Source organism: Toxorhynchites rutilus, chromosome 1, assembly GCF_029784135.1.
Source record: "Toxorhynchites rutilus septentrionalis strain SRP chromosome 1, ASM2978413v1, whole genome shotgun sequence".
In the NCBI taxonomy this organism is placed as follows: Eukaryota; Metazoa; Arthropoda; class Insecta; order Diptera; family Culicidae; genus Toxorhynchites; species Toxorhynchites rutilus.
In genome coordinates, this window is record NC_073744.1 from 160,208,032 (window position 1) to 160,228,436 (window position 20,405).

The 20,405-nt window shown below is 33.4% G+C and overlaps 1 protein-coding gene across 1 annotated transcript in view; it reads left to right on the plus strand.

Annotated features, from left to right (window-relative positions):
* The first annotated feature begins 16,454 nt into the window (after nt 1-16,454).
* Nucleotides 16,455-20,405, plus strand: part of LOC129767995 (eye-specific diacylglycerol kinase) — a 475,932-nt gene continuing 471,981 nt past the window's right edge. Inside the window, exon 1 of the mRNA XM_055769348.1 lies at nt 16,455-16,851. The gene's annotated coding sequence lies outside the window, so the exon portion shown is untranslated. The remainder of the gene's footprint in view (nt 16,852-20,405) is intronic.

Here is a 20,405-nt window from a genome sequence, read left to right on the forward strand (position 1 = left end):
AATTCCTGAAACAATAAATTTAATCTCAAATTCGAATAATAGAAAATTAGAATAGAAATAAAGTAAATTATGGTTTCATAAAACGTGAAATTCAAAACTGTTGGAAAATATGTCGAAAATTTGTTAAAACTCAAAAGCATTTAAAATTCTAAAAGCCTTAAAATATAAAATTGCTGATTTTTTTTTCGCAAAACTTCAAAATAAAAAAAATTAAATTCTAACGAATTGTTGATAAAACAATTATTGGAAATAAAACAAAAGAAAACGCAATAACTAGACATTCAAAAAACTCAAAAAAAAATAATAGAGATCGGAATTGTGGTGAAAATAAATAGGAAAAAAAACATTTACAATTCAACTGAAAACTCAAAACAGTTTTCTTTTATGTCATAATCTACATTTGAGAATTGGAATAAAAAGTTATAAATAAAACAATTAAAATCGTAATTATAATTATTTGAAAAAAAATGAGAAAAAAAAATTGAAAAAAATATTGAATTCAATAAACTAAAAAATTTGGAACATTTCAAACAAAACAAACGAGCAAACGAGCTTCACACCAATTCAAATACTAAAAAAATACATTTGAAATTAAATAAAAAACAAATGAAAATTCAAAGCAGATAAAATTAATATGATTCGAAAAAATATAAAAGAATGTCCATAAACTGAAAATTAAAAAAAATATAAATATAAATTCAGTAAATTTGAAAATTGAAAATTCGAAAAACGAAAATTAGAAACAATAAATGAATGAAAGTTAACAAAACCAAGTCAAATATGAAAAAATTTAAGAAATTTCAGAAATGATAAATTTAGACAACATAAGAACTTTTATAAAAATTGATACTCAAAACATTTCAAATTTAAAAAAATTTAAATCTCTACATGGGGTTTCATCAAAAATATAGTGTAGTAAAGCAATTGCACGACACATCAGCCGACCGTTGTCCCGGCCCTCTCGTTTTTTTATAACTTTTCGCATATAGTGGCAGCAACCTAAAATCAAGATGTTCAATAATTTTTGAGCTGACGAATTTCCATTATGACTGTTTTTTTATAAGGGCGTGTACGGAATCATTAATCTTTTTTGCAAAAATAATAATAATCCGAAATCCAGATATCTGGTTAAAATATGATTCACAGAATAGTTGTTCGAAAATCAATGAGTTATTTAGGAAAGATACCATTTAAAATACAATGTTGATAATTTTACTCAAAAAATTAAATTTAATATTAAAAATGTATTTACCAGTCGTAATTAAAATTGGTCATCTGATAATAGAAATTGCAATATTTGCGAGCTGTACAAAGTTTTAAAAAAATTCGGAGATGGTCGCATCAAAATCGGCTGTTTTTCGGTTCATTCGGCGTGAGATTGCTAAGAACTAAAATCACCTTGAATTGAAGAAAATTTTGTGTAAAGTTAGTATGAAAAATAAATTTTGTACAGAAATCTGTATGAATCATAAATACACATATTATTGTCCTAAGCATGAAGTTTTCGAAATACAACAATTTTTAATATTTGTATATGAAGAACGTAATGGTGCTTATACATGACTACACCACACAACCCGCACGCAACACAGCACTACAAAATAAGCAGTAATGACTACCGGGTTCAAACCTTTCATCTGAACTCGCCTTCATACGAACACTTTTCTGCATCTTCAAGTGCGACGCAGTCAGCTCCGAGGGTCGTTAAAAAAATAAGTTTCAGTGCCTCAGAAATCGCGGAAAAATGCAGTCAGGACAAAAAACAAGATGATTTTTGTGATCTACGTTTTATTCTCTATTTTTCTACATAATCGCCGTAACGTTCGAGGAGTTCTTCATAGCGTGCTACGAGTTCTTCTATTCCGAGCGCGAAGTGCGTAGCTTCCAACTTTTTGAAGTACGATGTAACTGCGTCACGATTTTCTTCAGTGTTATTGAATCGTTGTAGGAAGCGACCACTACTACTAATGCGCTGTCTTGCGTAAAAATTGTATTTGAGTTTTCTGCTGAACGAAGTCGACGTAAACGATAGAAACAAACACCATTGTTGATTGAACAGGTAGCTCGCTTGGTCACGCGTCGTCTTCGTATTTTTGACGTAGGACTACGCCTTTGATTTCTATATAGGAAGGTTACTCTACGAAATTGAAAATCCATCATCGACGGGAAATTCATTCAGCATTTTTGCTTAATATAAAAAAAAGTGAAGATAGTCAAACATGTAAACAATATGACGAATACATTAGGTATGTTTTCTGGATTTTACTTGCTTCTTGCGTTGTCAGCAGTCAGCTGCCTAATGTATCGTCAAAACCATTTCAAAATTTCATCAATCATTTTCATCATTTCATTTCAATCAATCATAGTTTTGACAAGAGCATATCTTTGAAATAAATGGTTCGTTTATAACATTTAGATATAAATTTAAGTTGACAAAGTTACAGCGTTTCAAAAATCACTTAAAAGTTTCGATGTCCCATAGAGCGAAAACGAGAACATGGTTGAACTTCATGCACGGGTTTATTGCCTTGCGAACTTATTTCAAATAAAGAATCCGATTGTAACTCATGGAATGAACTGAATCCGAGATTGCATTTTTCAAAGAACAGTAAAACTAAAAAAAATACGACTGACTAAGCTTCCGTAACATGTCAAGCTTGGAATATATCCTTCTCAATTCGACCGCTTGTTGTCGATTCTCTCGCCACCAAACGTAACACGTAACACGACGACTGTTTCGATGGTAGCAAATCTCGCAAAGATATTGATCTAACCGCGAATCGTGATAACATGTTCTTCGACACAAAAAAACAACCCCACTCCCCGAGACAGCCGAGATTGGGAACAATTGATCCTCACGTTCGATTCGCAACGATTTATTGTTTGTGGTTGCTTTGCGACAGGTCAAACCCGGGAGCACACAATCAGAACCCATAAATCATCCCTAATTCGTCGTGTTCGGGTTCAGATCGAACGCGGAAGACGCGAATTGGTTGTGTGGTCTTTCCGTCTTCCGATGAAAGAGCAGCATCCGGTTGGATCCCGTTTTATCTCGCGCGTTCCGCTAGAGCTCTAGGATTGATGAGTCGTGACTTTGACCTCGTGTTCTGAACGTACGCGAGAGATAGGAAGAGCACAGTCGGAATAAAAATTGCAAAGGTGGTGGGGGGGTACTTCAAAGTGGGCGAAGGTGTTGAATAAGGAATGTTTCTGCAGCGCGCCATCGCGTATGACCAAGAGAATCGAAAACTTGTCATGAATTATTGATGAAGCCAAGGCAAGAAGGCAAGTTAGCATCGTCTGTGTCTGAATCCGGAGAGGAAAACATTCTTACACCGAAGAGACCAGTGTCACAAAAATACTCATATTACAACGAAATTGATACAGTCAACATGGTGCAGTGCGCCTCAAATGGAAATACGAAAAACGGAAAATATTTACGTCCCACCGAGAATCGCGCGCAATTTTTCCCAATGCACTGCACCGCTGGAGTTTTTCCGTCGGTGGGGGCATCATCCGCAGGAAAAAGAAATCCAACGAAACGAAGACGTTCGAGCGATAAATGCATAAATTTAGGCGAATAGCTTCACTTTCCTAATAGCCCCTAATAATTTGTCGGTATTTTGCTCTGAAGTTTCCTCTGGCTCTGCCTGTTGAAGTGCTGTTTCACAAAGACCGGAAGGACAATTTTACCCGCCCAGAGAGAGGACTAGTTACACTCAAATTAGGAGCCCTCAGCATGGGCAGAGCGCGATGCAGCAGTGAATGAACGAATGAAGCACGGAAGGAAGAAATGCAAATGACTTTTTTTATGCTGGCCGGCGTCGTCTCGTCTCTGCCATTCGCTCGATTTATGATGCACGGTTATCATAGCTGAAATTGATCACCTGGGTACGACGATGCACACAACTCAGGGTGGATTACTGACGGTTTGAGGGTGGGAGCTGTAGACAGTAAGTGCCAAGTTACATTTCGATGCATAGACTGGATGAAAGCTTTCGAATAACATCCAAGTCAGCTGCTGAATTAAAGCTTGATTCAAAGTTGACAAATTTACTATCAAGTTAACAAGTTTCAAAAACATATGAAAAAAAACAAAATATTGAAAATTCAAAATTTGAAAAATAAAAAAAAAATAAAATAATACAATTAAACTTCACCAAAACAAGAAAATTCGAACAATGAAAAATTTTAAAAAATCAAAATGAAACAAATTCAATACAGGTCGGACTCAATTATATACAATTTTGTACCCGATTATATACAGTATGAAAAAACAATAACATTTCAAATATGACTTATTTCAAGCAAAAGGGTAATCTTTCAACGTTAAAGTGAACTTTAAGTGGCTATTATCTGTACTATAGGGTAAAAATAGTGATTTTGAAGATTTTGAATTTTCACCAGGAATTGTTTATATCGATATTGCAGCGAAACTAAGAAACATAGAAATTGAGAGTCGAAGAAAAAATTGTAGAGCGGATAATTGATAGAAACAATTCAATAAGTTCAATATGAATTTTTAGGATAAAATTAATAATAACACATTCATCTCAAGCTTGATTGTTTCTATCAATTAGATTAGAGCTTACTGATTTTTAAGATTTTCACTTCTGAAATGTTATTTAAATCCACTAATTTAGATGTTCCTCATCTTTCGAATGGAAGCAACAGAATCGTCTTCCGTAGCATACTTTTTAATGTAGAGCCAGTTTGAGGCAACAGAGTTCGAAACAAAAAAAAGTTCTATAACTCTGCCATTGTTGGAATTTGAACATATGCGTAGAAGGATTTTTTTCATCATATATGATCGTCTATCAACCCCTGGTAGATTCTGGATAAATTTATTTTTTTCATGATAGAAAGGTGTTTTCTTTTATCTCGTTAAATGAATCCATATATGCATAAAAACCGAATACCAACAAAAAAAATTTTTTGACTCGGTTATATGCAGTGAAATAAAAACCGAGATTGTATATAGTCTAGTCCGCCTTGTATTCAAAAATAAAAATTCGAAATAGAAAAATTAATAAATGGAAAATTAATATAAAATATTTAAAAAAATTGGAATAAAACGGAAAAATTAAAAAAGACACAAAAAAATTAAATTTGATAATTGAAAATTCCAACAAAAAAAAATGAAATTACAAAAATATTGAATTTAATAAAAATAAAAATTCGAAAAATCAAAGGTATTATTTTTTTTTTGAAAAACCAAAACAAAATTAAGCTAAGAAATGAAATTCCAAAAATTCCAAAATAAAAAAAATATTCGAAACAGGGAACATTCTAAAACTTGTAACTTCAAAAATGGTACAATTGGAAAAACTGTGCATCAAAATGAAGAATTCTAAATTTAATTTCCTAAAAGTTAAATTGACTAACATTAATTTTCAAAAAAAATCAAAACAAGTACTGAAAGATTTAATATTTTCGAATTCAGAAAATTCACAGTTCAAAAGATAGTAACTTCAAAAAAATTTCAATTGCAAAAAAATGTATGTTTTTAAAATTTCAAGTTCAAAAAATAGTAATTGAAAAAAGGGCAAATTCGAAACAAATTTCCAAAAATTTCAATCAGAAAAAATTAAGAAGAAATTCAAATCCAAAGTCAAACAAAGTTAAAAAAAACTTTTCATTCATTGAATTGACTTTTTCTAATACAGGGCGAACTCGATTATATACAGTTTCTGATTTCTTTTCACTGTATGTAATCGAATCCTGTATATAATCGAGTCAAAAAAATAGTTTTTTTTATTCGTTTTATTTTGCATGTATTTTTGTTTTTTGAATATAAAAGAGGAATTTTATTTTTGATTCCTTAAAGTTAGAAAACACTTTTCTCATTTGAAAAAAAATATTTGATCCATATTTTCTCGGAAAGTCAATTATATTTGATGAGAAAAAATCATTTACGCATATATTCTTATTTCAACAATGACAGAGTTACAGAACTTTTTTTTGTTTCGGACTCTTGCCTCAAACTGGCCTTATTTTAAAAAGTACGTTATGGAAGACGATTCTGTTGCTTTCGTTTGAAAGGTGAGAAAATTCAGTACAGGGTATAGTAGTGGAACATCTAAATTAGTGGACATTTTGGATGTGAAAAACTTAAAAGTTAATTATTTTTAATGTGTTATTATTAATGTTAGCCTAAAAAATTATGTTAAACTAGATTGTTTTCAAATATTTTAAAAATTGAAATTAGAAAATTGAAAAATGATGAATGATTAAAACAGAAAAAAAATCATAATTTCTAAAACTAGGAAATTACAAAATTTTATACAGTTATACTGAACTTAAAAAAAAATATTATAAATTGAAAGTTCAGAACATTTCTCAATATGAAAATGTTATGGTTCGAAATTAGAAAAGAAAATATTAAAAATAATTTAAAAAAAACAAAAATTTATGGTTAAAAATTGTAAATAGAAAAAAAGAAAAATTTATAATTCTAGCAATGTAATTTTGAAATTCAAAAATTAGAAATTTGAAACACAAAAAATTTAAAAAATTCAAATTATAAAAAATGGAAAAAAAATAAATAAAAACCAGCAATAGAAAAATGTAAAATCTAAAAAACTGGAAAATTGAAAATTCCTGAAATGTAAAATTAAAAATATTTCAGGAATGAAGAATTGAAAATTGTAAATTTAACAAATGGAACATTCAAAACTGATAATATGGAAAATGAATATATTAACAAATTCTAATTAAAATTTTAAAAATCTTCGGATTGAAAAAAAATTGTGGAATAAAAAAATTGAAAAAAAAATTAAAGTTTGAATTTAAACAGAAAAGTGTTGAGCTGTGAATTCAAAAATGAAAAAATGGAAAATGGAAATATGAAAAAAAAAAATATAATCAAAACGAAACAACATAGAAAACTGAAAATTTTAAATTGAAAAATGAGAACTCGGAATCAAAAAAAATAAAATGAAAATAATTAAAGTTTAACAAAAGAAAATTAAAATACCAACAATAGAAAATATAATGGTAAAAAATTGAGAAATACAAAATTGTTAAATAAAGATAGCTAACTGGGAATTAGAAATACAATCAAAATAAAAAAATTGAATAAATTGAAACAGGAAAATGGGAGTTCAAAAGAATTTAATAAACAAAATAACTAAAATAAAGAGGGGAAAAATAAAAATTAGTGAATGGAAATTTCTATATTCAAAAAAAGCCTAATTCAAAATTTAAAAAAAATAAATTTGAAAAAATGTAAAAATGAAGAATGAAAAAAAATATAACTGAAATTTCAAAATAGAAGAAAATTTAAAATTCAAAAAATTTAAATGAAGTAAAAAATTTTAAACGAAAAGAATCTATAGAAAACGATTAAAAGAACAGAATGACAAAAAGTCAAAAGTTTGCCACTTAGAATACTTTCAAGGCGTATTATTTGGCAAAGAAATTTCAACTCAAGTACTTATAAAAACGACGCAAGTAATACTATGTTGGGTCGGCGAAAATTCACCAGAGAAGAACGTTAGATGAATGGAACTAGAATGGAACCTTGAAGATTAAAAAAATGGAAAATTGAAAATTAATTGAAGTAGAGCGGAATGGGTAATTCAAAAAATGAAAAACATCGTAAAATCGTGGGGAAAAACTGGAAAATGAAAAAATAAACAAATAAATATGAAACAAATGAAAAGTTTAGATTCAAATAATAAATTCAGAAAATGACAACAGAAAGCGTGCATTGCTTACAAAAGATTGATCTAGAACTCAAATATTCGAGTGATTTCGACGGTTCAGACAATTTAAGATACGTTCCTTAATCCTACGTGAAAAAAAAACAAAAAACGTTATAACTGAGAAATTTCTTTTTAGTATAAAAATAAAAAGTATGGAAAAAGAATAATATGAAAATAAAATAAAAATTAGTATAATAAATAGTGGATGGAAAAATAAATACAGTGGAATCCGTTTCCGTTTATGACATCCAATATCGTTTTTTATGTAAATATGTAATTATGCATGTAAAGGAGTCATTATATCCGACTTTTTACAAATAATTTTATATGAAAAACCAAACTTCTTTGTGTAATTGCGTCATAATTGGCGTTTGGTCATTATAAGCGGAGTCATATTAAACAAATCTACTATAGCGAAATTGAAAATAAAAAAAACAAATTTAAAAAAATGGAAAATGAAAGAATGAAAAAAAAATTATAACTGAAAATTCAAAAGAGAAGAAAGTAAGATGAAATAGAAAGTTTGACACAGAAAAAAACTACAAAAAAACTAAAAAATGGGAATGAAAAAAGACAATGAAAATTCCAAAACGGAAAACTAAAAAATTCAAAACATTCAAAATTGAACATCCCAAAATTTGAAATTTGAAATTGATAAATGGTAACTGGCAAGCTAGAAAATGGAACAAAATGAAATGGAAATTGGAAATTAGAAATTAAAGAGATTAAACATGCAAAAATGGAAATATACAAAATTAAAAAAAAACTTGAAAATGAGATAAAAAATTGAAAATCAAAAGGAATGGAAAATTGTGGATTCAAAATAAAAAAAAAGATTAAAAAAAGAAGAATGTTAAATTCAAAACTGACAAAACTAGACGTGAAAATATTTTAAAAGTATATAATTGAAAATTAAAAATTGAAAAGTTTAAATTTGAAAATTCAAAGTATGTAAAATTCAAGATTGAGAAAAAGAAAAATGAAAAAAGGGAAGATAAAAAAAAATGCGATTCAGAAGGAGAATAGTGAAGCAAAATATTTAAAATTTTCAATTGAAATAAAGTGAAAATTCAAAGAACGTTGAATTGATTTTATCCTTACAGTTCTGAATTTTCAATTTCCAGAATTTTCAATTTTCTGTGTCCTAAACTTTCTTCTTCTTCTTCTTCTTCAATGGCACTAACGTTCCTAGAGGAACGTCGCCGTCTCAACGTAGTATTACTTGCGTCATTTTTATTAGTACTTAGTTGAGATTTCTATGCCAAATGACACGCCTTGCAATGCATTCTGAGTGGCAAGCTCTAGAACAAGCGTGATCACAGTGCAAGTCGGAGGAAATTTCTTTGACGAAAAATTCCCCCGACCAGAACGGGAATCGAACCCGAACACCCGGCATGTTAGTTATGACGCTAACCACTCGGCCACGGGAGCACTGTGTCTTAAACTTTGATTTTTTTTTAAATTTTCTTCTATTTTTTTCTATTTTGAGAATCCTTTTTTTCCATTTTTTCATTTTCCGTTTTCAATTTTCCCATGTTTGAAATGTTTAAAAATTCCATTCTTCTGTTTTTTGTAATTTTTCTAGATAAAATATCGATTTCATTGAATTATTGGATGTTAATTTTTTTATTTTGATTTTTTGGATTCTTGAATCAAAACAATCGGGTTGAAGAGACCGAAAAACCAATAATTCTGTTTTGAGGAGGCTGATTTTGAATGATTATTTTTTTTCATTAAATAAATAACAATAACGCCAAAAAAGTACACAATAAAAAAGTACACACGCACTCTCTGTGACTTCGGACGCGAGTATACGAGTTATGATTTTGCGCGCGAGTATAAGAGGGTTTATTATTAAATTTTGGATTTTGGATTCGATTTTTTTTTATTTTTGGGTTGAAGATTTTTGAATATTTTTTTTTTGAAATGTTTAAAAATTCCATTCTTCTGTTTTTTGTAATTTTTCTAGATAAAATATCGAAAAAATAAAAATTCAAAATTCAATGAAGTGGAATTTTTAATTTTTCAATGGTAAGTTGGAAAAAAGGAAAAATTAAAAATTTAAAAACAAAAAAAACATTGAAAAATTGCGGAGAAAAAATTGGAAAATAAAAAAAAAACTAATAAACATGGAAGATAAAAAAAGAAGGTAAAAAAATAAAATGCAATTTAGAAGGAGAATAGTGAAGCAAAATATTTGAAATTTTAAGTTGAAATAAAGGTAATTTAAAAAGAGGAAAAATTAAAATTTGAAAAATTTGAAAAATTTTAAAATGAAGATTCAAAGAACGTTGAATTGATTTATCCTTACAGTTCTGAATTTTCAATTTTAAGAATTATCAATTTTCTGTGTCTTAAACTTTGATTTTTGAGAGTTCTATTTTTTTCCATTTTTTTCATTTTCCGTTTTCAATTTTCCCATGTTCGAAATGTTTCAAAATTCCATTCTTCTGTTTTTTGTAATTTTTCTAGTTAAAATATCGTAAAAATAAAAATTCTAAATTCAATGAAGTGGAATTTTCAATTTTTCAATGATAAGTTAGAGAAAAGGAAGAATGGAAATTTTAAAAATGAAAAATTGCGGAGAAAAAAATTGGAAAATAAAAAAAAACAAATGAACATGGAAAAAAAGAAATAAAAGACATAAATTCAAAAAACGACATTGCATTGCTTATAAAAAATCAATCCAGAACACAAACGCAAAACGTTTCTAAATCTTACGCGAAAAAGTAACGAAAAGCGTTATAATTGAGAAATTGCTTTTTATTAGAATTAGCATAAGGAATTCTAATGGAATGCGTTTTCTATATCAATTGATTTTTTTTTCAAAATATAGAATAGAAATCATCAATGAACTTGAACATTTGGTTCCTTGCAATTTATTTTAATTTCCTAAACTTGATTTGACTCGGAAACGAAAGCATTTTGCAACAATTCACGACATTGAACGGAACACAATCATTATCCACAACAATGTCCAAATAAATGGATAAAAAGAGCGTTGCGAACAGCTTTAAGAGCAGCAAGCAGCGAATCAAATGAGATTTATTATATCTTCTCTACTTAGGAACAACCCACGTTCGCTGTTGTATTTCGATATGCGACGACTGACCAGCTTACTAACAACACTATTAATTTTCCCCCGCTTTCGACGAAAACCAATCATCGCCGGATGATGAGTCTGTGTGTGTCCTCTCGCTACCCGGAATTAAATGAATAACCATACCAATTTTCGGCCGAGTTCCTCGTATGTCCCACAAGGACCAGTGCGACTCGTTCCCCGGACACGTTACACAACTTTGACCATCACATCACTTCGGACTTGGAGCAAGGCAAAAGCCAATAAATATCCCCAATCGGAGTGGGAATAAGTTAAGTTTTATTTTTCCTTCATCGCGTGCTGCGATGCTCCATCATCATCATCATATGATCGACCATCGGTCCCAAAGTCCCAGAACTCTTCCTATGGTCCTATGGCCCTCGTTCTGTTTCTCTGCCTCTATCAACCGTTCGTCAGTTGCTCCGGTCGGTTAATAATTGGAAAATTGTCCGCAGGGAAATATTTCGTTTTTCTTACCCTGGGATGAATGACGACGGCGGTGTCGGACACAACACGCGCCGCCCGGTCCAATCACGCAGAAAGGGAACAACGTGGACATCAGCAGTTTTGTTTGGTTTTGTGTCGCCCATGAATTTTATTTACGTAATTCGCTGGACGTGAGGACATCTGCGCGTCTGCCGCGTCTGGTGGTGACTTCTGATGGACAGTTGAAACAAGCAAGTCACACTGTCCGTTGCAACCGGATTGTTGTGTTGGCCTGCTTCCGCTGGAAATGGCAATTTGAATATCCTTGTGGTGAATTGTGGATTTTAGTCGAAAATCTAAATGTCTCACAACCAAGCAAAATTTAGAGAGGCATGTGAAGAAGGCTAGAAGATCTCGAATAATTTCCAGTCTAACGGACTGACCACGGGTCACTGGGAAGAGTGAGTGTTTGTGTGTGTTTGTGTGTCCGACCGGAAATGGGGATTCTGTCCTGCCTGCATGTGAGTCTCAAGTGGGTGACAAATTCGGCAGGACCTTCCTCTTCCGCCTATTCCCGGCTGCAGCATCGTTGTCGCCATCATCAACAGCAGCAGACGCAGCATCCGTCCGGAATGGAATTGGTCGATGGGTAAGTGATTTTGGCGTCATGTGGCACCGAGTGGGGAGGTTTTGTGGATTTACACATTTTTGTTGTCCGTGCGTGTTCGGCCCAAATCACTACCGGGACCTATTGGCCTGTGGCGACATAAATTTTGTGTTGTTTCACATTTTCATTGTTTTTTTGCCTCTCCTGCGTTATCTACCAAGAACGATTGATTCGGTGGAACTGTTGCCCGTGACATTGATGGAGTAAACTTGATGCGATGGGCGGGAGGGGGTGTGACGGAAAACGGGAGGAAATCCCCATCAGATCCAGCAGGACCAGCCACCGCTGCCTCACTTGGGCAGATGGTACTCGATTTGATGCTTCACGCTACGCCATTCGGTTGATGGGCAAATGGTTTCTCGGGGCTGACTTTGTCTTTCGGTAGGCAAAAATTAGTCCCCCCGCCCAGGTCCCTCAATAAATTGAGTTGTGTGGGTGTGAGGCAGAGGAGGAAATGTAGTGTAAGTGTGTGCTTTCTGTCTACTCGAGAGTGAGACTTTCGAGAGTTGTTTGACTTTCCGATATGGTTTCGAGATAGAATATTCGATGACGGGAAGCATTCTCCTGCGTTGTTTGGATTGCATAATGGAGGTGTATTTATTTTCGCTAGCGTCGTTTGTCCCAGGAAATGGGCCTCTGGGAAGAGTAGTGGGGTTCTTAACCATAAGCTGAGTCGAGAGAAGGTCCAATGTGCGTGTGTGTGGAAGGTAATTTGGTTTGCGTAGTTCAATTGAATAATGCTGTTATCGCCAGTTCGTTAAATTTTACCCCTTTTTGCGTCGAGCCATTTCCAGGTGCTGATTGTTAACACTTGTGCGTCCCGAATGAGACGGGTTAACTGAGAAGTCCCAAGAGAAAATGTTGAATTAGGCTTGATTGTAGAAAATCGGTTTCAGATCCTTGGTTTTGGTTTTTCCTTTTAATAAAAAAGAATTGTGGAAATGTACATGTCAGGAAAAATTATGTTCAGTTCACCTACCCTAATGTACTATTCATATCTTACTTTACTAATTTTGGTATACATTTTTGTTCTTCCTGAAAACTGTATTTTGCCGATTTTGACCAATAACCTGGTAACTTCTAAACAAATGAAAAGTATTTGAATAACTTTATAGGAAAAATATTGAGATGCGTAATGCGTGTACAATCTAAAATCCTCCGTTTTTTCCGCACATACGTGTGATATTTTTTAACGACATTCGACGTGGATTATCGAGACTCAATCGATCAACTTGTCTCCGCTTTAAAGGAATAACAACACAGGAAAAAAATTATCAAAATTGAAAATATGAAATATGCCAACGTTTAATCTTATTCACATGTCAGGATGGAATGAGACGGACCAATCGTAGAATACGTCTCGCTATGTTTATGGGCCTATCTCGGTAATGATTGTCTCTATCACAACAAATTGAAAATTCGAATGTGACCAGATTGAAAATGGGAAGATGTAAGAATTACAATTAAGATCGAAAAAACATGAAAATTCATAATTGGAATAAAAATGCAAAATAGAAAAAAAATATAAAAATTGAAGAAATGAAAAAAACAGAAAAACTGAGAAATGGAAATTTGACAATAATGTAAATACAGTAAAACCTGTTTTTGTGCGGTTTTTTTGTGTGAATTTTTTTGTGCGGTTTTCTGTTCTTGTGCGGTTTTTTTTGTGCGGTGTATGAAAAGAAGCAAGTTATCGTCCAATTAGCGACTCAATTATCCACTTCTGAAATCATTCCCCTCCTCTCATCAAATGCTCTAAGTTTTCCTAAGTTTTTGCATGACATGATATCTAACAGCAACACGTTTCGACATGCAACTAAAAGCACAAAACAGCCACGCGCAACCGAAAAGGCAAAGTGTCTCATCGCAAAGCCGGGAAATAAAAGGAAATTGAACGGTGAATGGCGTGGATTTGAGTTATTTTCTTTGGGGAAACTTTTTTTAAGTGGTCCCCATCTACCGCACAAAAAAGTTTTTTTCAAAATCTGTACGGAACACGATTTTTTTAAAGCTGCTGGTGAAGTTTTGCACGATTTTCTTTATGCGACTTAAGTGTTTCAGTGCTGTTCTAGACAGCGAGTATTCAATGGTACATGTTAAAGAGTTAATTTGAAAATCTGCTCAAATTGGCTTTTTATTGCTATGCGAATCGTTCGCGCCCCTTATGTATCTAATCATCAGTACTATCAAATATTTGAATTTCATTCATAAATTTCTGATTTTAGATTGTTGATTTTTGTTTTGGGCCAGAGTTTCGTATTTTTGAATTTAAGGTTTTTTGAATTATTCAAAATTGCATATTTTGGAGTTTTGGATTATTGGATATTTAATTTTTGGATTATTTTTTTTAGAATTACATATTTTTGGTTTTCAAAATTTGTGAATTTTGCGCTCAAGAATTTTGAATTTCATGTCTTAGAATTCGGGATTTTCATTTATTTTTTTTTATCATTCAATATGAGATTGAATTTCGACATTTAACATTTTCGATAATATTTTGATTTTTGTTTGTATTTTTTAATGGAATTCCAGATTTTTAGATTTATTTCAGATTCTTGAATTTCAAATTCGATTCATTCTAGATTACAGATTTTTGTTCGATTTCATTGAATTATTGGATGTTAAATTTTTTGTTTTGATTTTTTGGATTCTTGAATCAAAACAATCGGGTTGAAGAGACCGAAAAACCAATAATTCTGTTTTGAGGAGGCTGATTTTGAATGATTATTGAATGAAGTTGAAGAAAAAAGATTTTCTGCAGTTTTTATATTGAACTATATCCTTTTCATTAAATAAATAACAATAACGCCAAAAAAGTACACAATAAAAAAGTACACACGCACTCTCTGTGACTTCGGACGCGAGTATACGAGTTATGATTTTGCGCGCGAGTATAAGAGGGTTTATTATTAAATTTTGGATTTTGGATTCGATTTTTTTTTATTTTTGGGTTGAAGATTTTTGAATGTTTTGTTTTTTTAAATTGAATCAAATCCAAAAAATTTATGAGAAATCTATATCCTAGTTTTATTGGATTTAATTCAATTATTACGTTTCTAAATTTAGATTTTCGAATTTATAGGTTTTTAAATTATTAAATTTTAGCGGATTTGAAATTTTAAGATCTTTGGATTAAATATTTTCAGATTTGTGGATTAAATTTTATTGGATTCTTAGATTCTCCTATTCTATTTCTTAAGTTCTTGATAGACGTAATGATTCGCACGTCGCTAGCTTTTGTGTGAAAATATTAAGCTCTGTGTTTCGCCTCGAAACTACCATGCGACTCTGTCGGACCAGTCTGGTAATTTTTCACCAATGGAGATGCATTACAAGTGTACAAGTGTTACAAGTGTACTACGAAAACACTTGTAATACTAACCTCGAGCCAACCGCGAGTAATCGGAGTAACTAACATAGATAATAAGAAAAATTGTCAAAGTATTGAACTCCCGGCCCCGTGAGGCTAACGCCATATGAGCCTTGATAAAAATATATATTTTGGAAAAAAAAAATGGAGATGCATGATAGGGGAAGTGGGGCCACAGTGGTCACCCTTATAAATATACCCATTGTCTGCGTCCACATACCGCTTCAAACCCAGTTTTTCGAAGAATACTGTAGCTCAACTTATTGTTGTTCATGATAGCAAAAGGCTTTCACTTTTAAAATTCAAATAGTACGTTTTTCATCATTAGAAAAAAAGTTAATAAATGGAAAAAAAAATTTAGTGTGGAGGAAAAATAGTCACTCGCACAAATCATGCTAAATGGGATAGATTTATGTGTTGTTTTTTCTCCATCTTTGTTAAAACCACTATTGACCACTTAGCTTCCAAACAACGAAGTATTTTCTATGGAAATTAAACTAATTTTCATTTTTTTCCTTTTGTCTTTTGACTCAGAGATTCAAAGATTCAAGGTTTCAGAGAGAATCCGAGTCTCATAGACGTTGAGTTTCTGAGATTCGGATGTTCAGGAAATCAGATATTCAAATATCATATCTTCATATTTCATATCTCAAAAACGAACGAAAGAGCATCTCTGATGTCGCGATATGTTATGTAAAATATTCTCAGCTTTCAAAAAAAATAAAAATATATATATGTGATGAGTAATTCGAAGTAGTACCTTCGAAACAATTTTATTATTTCCAAATATTTATCCTCTTAGACCGTCAATTATCTGAAGCTTCCCAAACGAAATTCAACTAGTGTGCCACGTGTGTTAGTTGCGCTATTTCAGGTGGCTATTTCATATATATCACCAATCGGCCCCAATTACACGCCGCATTCAACGCGAAAGCCATGCATGTGCTGCTGTGGGCGATGGCCCTCGAGTCCAAGGGCACTGTCGCTTCCGTAATTCATAAACTCTCGTTACTGTCTCGCGTTACGAGACGTTACGAGGTCGAGCACGTCACTGTGCCCGATTGATCGGGGGCTCCACCGATTCGCGTACTGTCGATTCCTCGCGCCGGTAATTGGATTAGGCCGATCCCAGCGCAGGGAGAGCCCCTACAAGTGTTCAGTGCACATTTACTGGGAAGTGACTGTCCACTTGGGGAACTATTTGGCGTTCGGTCGTTGTTCGGTACGGTGTTCTAGTCTCGCGAGTGCGGTTATATTGTTTTTCTGAAAAGTGTCATTGGGTGATTGACTTTTTTAAAGTTCGCCGAATCCTGGATAACCGTGCGTCTTCTGGTATTAAAAGAGGTTCGCAATCGCCGACCATTACCAAGTTATTGCCGTTGCCGGTTGAGATTTTGCAGACGATACTCGCTATCAAGGAACCTAACGGTGAATTGAGGAACGGATCCATGACCGAGGAAGAATCTATGGATACTAATAACACTGGTGAACAAGTCGCTGGTCCGAAAATGGCTACGTTGGCCGTTCCCACTATCCACGAGGGCGATGACGATGAATCTGGTGAAGAGTCCGAAACCGACCGGTAGGTTTGCAGGGGGGTGGGTAGTGATGAACTGTTCAAATCGAAACTTGAAGTTCTACACGCGGAAAGTATTTCATCCAATTACAAATGGTGTATTTAAGAGGGCGCGTGCGATGCGGTCGTTGTTTGACGTTGTCGCGGTGGTCGCACTCTCCAGGCCACCATCACCACTTATTGCTGCGACAAGAAACAAACTTCAAAAGCACGAGACTTTCCCCCAATCCAATTAGTGTCAAGTCGGTGGAGCAGTTCATTCCGCGAACGTTGGACCGAACGTATTTCGCCCCCTTGGGGCTGGATGTGTTGGCGAATCTTCTTAAAGGTGTGATAATAACGAGCTTCCAATGTGATGTGCCTTCATTGAGACTGGTGCTGTTTGTTTTGCGTTTAAAAATACTGCACTTTGTGGGCTTCAAGTGGTTTTCTATATCGAGCTGTGAGGTTATGTGTTGTCTTACGGTTTGTTATGAAGGAACGACATGTGACTGCTGCAGTGCGGAACTGTTGCTCACCTATTACTGTTCGAACTTAATAGGATAATCCTGTTTGGGGATCCCGGCAAAGACGCAATAGATATTCCACTTCTAACCGTCCGGAATCATTTGCGCATAACATCCCTTCATTATTCACCCAATCAACTCCAAACGTTATCATTGCTATTAAACGCTCTCCCCGTCCAGAAATCTAAGGAATCCTGCTTTTCCCACCCACCCACTCAAGCTCTCGCCTGCTCTCATAATTAATCACCCTACATTTGTATATATCTTTGTATCTCTCTCTCTCTTTCCCGTAGATTGCTAAATTTGGCCCGTCTTGGTTATCATGTCCGCTTCGAAGAGGATGTCATTGATAATGAAAAGCCTCCCACCGACGCCGCCCCCCATAATCCGCCGTCTGGGGATCGGAAAAAGTGAGTGTATTTTACTGCCCATTTTTTGATGTTGTTGCTTGTTGTGTTGAAAAGCTTCTTCTCTCTCCGCGTCCTCCTTCGGGGCACCTCACCCGCGGGATCTGCGCGGGAATTCGATTCGAGAGAATGGAATAAAAAAAAAAACAAGGGCTTCGGGATTAGTATTGATTGTGGCGGCTGCGGCGGCGTCGGCGTTGGGAACAAACAAACGAATTTTCCGGAAATTATTTCCATTGCGGTAATGTTTCCCCCCTTCCGGCTGTGTGGGTCCGATTCGGGAGTTAGGAATCAATGAATTGACACAATGATTGGGTTCCACCGAGAATTTGTTGGCGTCATTGTTTTTTTTTTTGCTCCGATGAGAAGTCGGGCTCTATTGGAATTAAATCCCCGTAGCGTGCAAAATTTACGCCACTTTGAAATGGTTTGTGATTTTCAATCTATACTTGGATCTTTTTTTGCGAAAACAAGATGCGAGGCTCAGTGGTGTTTAACAATTTAGTGACATTACGTAGATGATTGGTACTTTCTATGTTTGAAAAATTGACCTAAAGAGGAAATTGTTTTTTCCGACAATCGGAACAATCAATTTCGTGGGATTTTTCAGATTTTTGGGTTCCTGTTGGTGACATTCAAGAAGCATTAGAAGCCCTTTGCATCAGTGCAATCATTTAAAAAAATAAAATTCTATTTAACGAACTCGGTTCATCAATATAAACAAGTATGTTGGATTCAATTGAATTTAAAAAGTGTTTCATCCAGCAACTAATGGAAAATCAAGATGACGAATATTCGATGAAACAAAAAATTATTCCAGGCATAATAAAATATTTTTTTTAGGCGAGACGATGTTCGTCGGGTCTGTCGGTTTATAAAATGATTTGATGAGAACTGTACCAGCGTAATTTAAAACATCTGTTGCCCTGGTGGTCTGGTGCTATCTGTACCGTTAAAAATTAATACTTATATAGAAATAGTCGTATTTCAATCGCCGCTTGCAGTCTGACTTCTAATCCCCAGTAAAAGCCGTACATTAGCATTACCGATATTACTGCTTTTGTCCTAATATTTGTAAGCATTATATGGCAGCAATAAATGCATATATAACACTGTCGATATCAAGCTTATAAGCATTGAATATGCTAATATACAGTTATTTGGCATTAGAAATGCTGAATTAGTGCCATAATAGGACTACAAGTTAATAGAGGAATTTCATGCCAACTCGACTGGCCATTAGCAACACCATCTCAGATAGCAGTGAAACGAACGTTGTAGGTGTAAATACATGGGTCATTTAAGCAACTTTGCATACTTGAAATATTCGAAAAATAATTAGACTACTTTTCGGAAAAAGCCAATTTTTTATAATTTAAAAACTATGGTACCTACAGAATTCTGAAAAAATGAAATGTTTGAAAAATGAAATTGAAATTGAAAAATGAAAATGAAATTCCCAAATATATATATTTAAATTTAAAAAAAAATACGGTTTTGAGAAAAATGAATAAATAATTTAAAAAAAAAACTTTTTGGTACAATTTCCAACCAGTCTTCCATACATCGGAGGATGGGTACTTTTACAGGGAAAAAGTTTTTCGAACAACAACTTTTTCATGTTTTCTTTGAAAAAAAACCAACTTTTCCTAATTTTGTTTAAAGTCAAGGTAGCGATATAGTGTATTCGACAAAGTTTTCGATCTTGTTAAAATACAAACTTTTGTCGATAACATCAACTTTCTATCTTTTATAGTTTTTGGAATATAGGTCATTTTTGTATGAAGACTCCTGAAAAAATAATGTTTTGCTCGTAGTATTTTTGTGTGTAAATTATCACGTTTGACATGTTCTTGACATGTTTCTAAATAGAGAAAAGTTAGCAGAGCATGTAAATTGCGATAATCTATATAAGTAGAAATGTAAGGCAAAATCTGTTGGTAAGCGGAAACCCCGAAGAAGGGATGGTCCGATTTTAGACTCCTGTATTTTGTTGTATTCATCTCTTCCCGTAGATCGATATAGTGGAGAGAAAAACCGGAAAATTTTCGGAAACTCTGAAGGAATGCCGGAAAATTCGGAAAATTGAATTCCCACATGTTCGAAAATTACATCATGATAAGCGTTGTTAATCCATTCGATATTTGCGCTATCGAAATTGATCTTTGTTCGTAAGTGGAAATGGATTTTCAGGAGAAATAACGCATTTCCATATCTTATATAATTAAAAGGCCAAATGTGTTGGTAAGCGCAAAACCCGAGGAAGGAATGGTTCAATTTCGTCTCTTCCCGTAGATCAATATAGCGGAGAGAAAAATCGGAAAATTCGGAAAATTCGGAAAATTGAATTCTCATATGTTCTACAATTAGCTAAGCGCTGTTAGTCCATTTGATGTTGGCGCTAACGAAATTGATTTTTGTTCGAAAGTGGAAAAGGATTTTCCAACGGAATAACGCATTCCTATATCTTCTATCTATATGCACAAAAATGGAAGGACAAATGTGTTGGTGTGCCCTAAACCCGACGAAGGAATGGTCCGATTTGAGCTGTCCGTATTTTGTAATATTCTCCGTATCAAACGTGTATTCCATGCAACGGAGCAACATGTTCATTCCAAATGCTTGAAGAATCTCGAACGAGAATTGT